Consider the following 2,825-nt stretch of genomic DNA (forward strand, 5'->3'; position numbering starts at 1 on the left):
CGGTATCAGTCCGAATACAAGCTCTAACTTGTTTTGTTCACCATTTGATTCATGCAAATTGTGTTTCCTTTTTAAAATTGTGGGGAGATTTGAACTTGAGACCTTTTTAAGCATTAGGAAGAGAACAACTACTGCACATCCAATTTTTTTCTTCTATGCACCCATGTCTGTCTTAAAGCCCACTTTGTTGTTTTATGACCTTTCCTTAGACAATCCAAAATAATTCGATAATTTTCAAAGGCTGCCTTCTTTGACTAATGACGTTCTTTTCAAGAATGCAAAATCCTCGGTCATGGTCAGCATATGATTACGAAAAGCTTGCTCGAATTGGTCTTGAGTTAGCAGTAATGAATACAAAAGATAGGCGTAGCTTTATAAGTATTTAATCTAAAGGGATTCAAGGGAACCTATTTAACAATATCAACTTTGGTACGGCGCGGTGGTGGCTTTATTCTAGTGGCAAATATGGGGACCAGGATTCGCCTGGGCCGCTCCACCATTTTCTTTATTTTGTATCCTTCTGCTTGTGTTTGTTAGCTTTAATTTACGTTTGTATGCTTTCCAATGAGCAAAATGTAGTTAAATCATCATTTTGCAGGCATAGTGCTATTTAAAAAGTTTATACTGAAAGAAAAAAACATACACAGTTTGCATTTTTGAGCCATAATCTGTAATGCTTGTTCAATTTTGATGTAGTAATCGTTTATTTTTAGCAAAACTTATAAGCAAGTTCGCTGCTTATGGTATTATTATCTCATTGTAAAACTATTATTTTCGTGACTCTGTTGCTCTTCTTTGATTCAAATATTCTTTCCTATACAGAAGTTAACCCTCAAATCTTCTCTTCTAGATTGTATATTTTTAATCTAATTTATGTCATAGGGCCTAGAGGTACCTCCAATCTTCGATTTTTGGCTCCATCATTACTTCATTAAATAGCTAAATATGAAGCCAAACTACGAGCATCCTATGACGGCCAAATTTGAATTCAAAATTGTGGGTGACGATCCAAGTAACGGTGAAACTGCGTTGAGCTCTAGAAAGGTTAAATTACATGATATATCAACCAAAAACCATGATGTCGAATTGTATGGTTAGGTTTGGGATTCTACAAACCCTGAAGTCCATCTTTTGTTGTGAATTCTACAAACCATGAAGTCCATCTTTTGTTGTGTCTTAGTCCAAACAAAAGGCACTAGAAGAATGGGTTAAAGCGAGCAATTTCCATCCAATGGTTTAATACGTAACAGAAAAAAACAAAAACAAAAGGTACAGAAAACTACGCTCATAAATTTAGACCTATACCCTTCTTGGGATGCTTATATATATCATACCTCATTCATTCATTTCTTACCCAAGCAAATAATTTGTAATCACCTATACCATTTGCAAATGCAAGAGTGTCTCAATTAGTTAGGAGTGTTTGCAAGCAAACCCAAGACCAATTTGGCTACTGTGGATGCAAATTTTCTCCTCTTTGATCTTGGACGATTTTGCACCTGCAAAACAACTAGCACCTTAGGTTAAGGCCAAAAGCCTCACGCGCCCACGATGAATGGGGGGGGCTTTGGCCGAAGAACCTCCGATGCCAAAGTTAGAATTTTTAGAGAGAAAAAGTGTTTAGAGTGTTTAGCATTTTTTGCAAGAGGATTGGCATTACCATTTGATGAAAATAGGTCCCTATTTATAGGGCTAGGTAGGTTTACTTTTTAGAGAGGAAATGTGGCCGGCCATTCAATGGGAATTTTAGGTTTTATTTGGCTAATTAAACCTAAAAGGAAATGTTTTGGTGGTTATGGTATTAATTGGCTAATAAAAAGGAAGAAATGGTGAAAAAGGTAGAAAAAGGTCATGGATTAGGTTTTGAATGGGGATAGCCGGCCCTCTAGTATTTTTTGGTTTGAATGGGTGTTTCAATTTGATAATTAAGGGATTGATTAGGTAATTAATCCCTTAATTAGTCAATTTTTAGGAAACATGAAAGGAATATATTATTTAGCTAATTGATTAGCTAAATAATGGAATATAAAACATATAAAATAAATTAGGTTTTGGGAATTACCTTATAGAAAGGATTTGATGAAATAGACTTTAAATTGTTACCTATTTTGAGCACTTTTGACTTAGTTGAAAGATAATTTCCCGCTGCTTGCCCGTAGGAATCTCGGTATGCCTGAAGGGTATTTTTGTCCTCTTTTGTCCGAAAGTCCACGTGTCGCCTAGTGAATATTTTTGGCTCCACAAATGCCCCCACACCTGTTGGGCTGCTCGTAAGAAAGGGCAGCAGGTGTAGAGATCTTCTTGCTTCAGGAAACGATTGCTTCCTATTTTGATGTTGATTCTCTCTTTAATTGGAAATTAGGTCCTTCTAGGAAAGGGAAATAAACTTCTCTCAAAACCTATTTAAGTCCACCTTAAGTGGGTTATTAAATCAACTTTGGAGAGCAATTTATTCTACCCCACAAGAGAAAGAAAGTTAAAGGATATTTGTTCCCCCTCCTCTAATAATCTTCTACATCTTGCCCGTGCAAAGGACCGTCTTTTGTTGATTTCTTCGTCTTCTCCGTGCCGCACCGATGTAAGAAAAAATTAATTTTTCTTGCCTTCTTCTTGGATAGTGCTATTGCGGGGCAACTGTCGTGGTGGTGCAGCACGTCGGTTGGCAAGGGCCAGTAGTTGGCTCGGCATGGGCCGAGGAGATGTCGTGGCAGGGACCACTGCTTGGGCAGCTTGGCTTGGCTTGAGCTAAGGGCAGCTTATGCGGCTGGGGTCGCGGATTGTGGCGCTGAGGCGCAGTGCTAGGCGAGCCGTATGGCTCATGTCAT

The sequence above is a fragment of the Malus sylvestris genome, chromosome 13 (genome assembly GCF_916048215.2).
Source record: "Malus sylvestris chromosome 13, drMalSylv7.2, whole genome shotgun sequence".
Classification (NCBI taxonomy): Eukaryota; Viridiplantae; Streptophyta; class Magnoliopsida; order Rosales; family Rosaceae; genus Malus; species Malus sylvestris.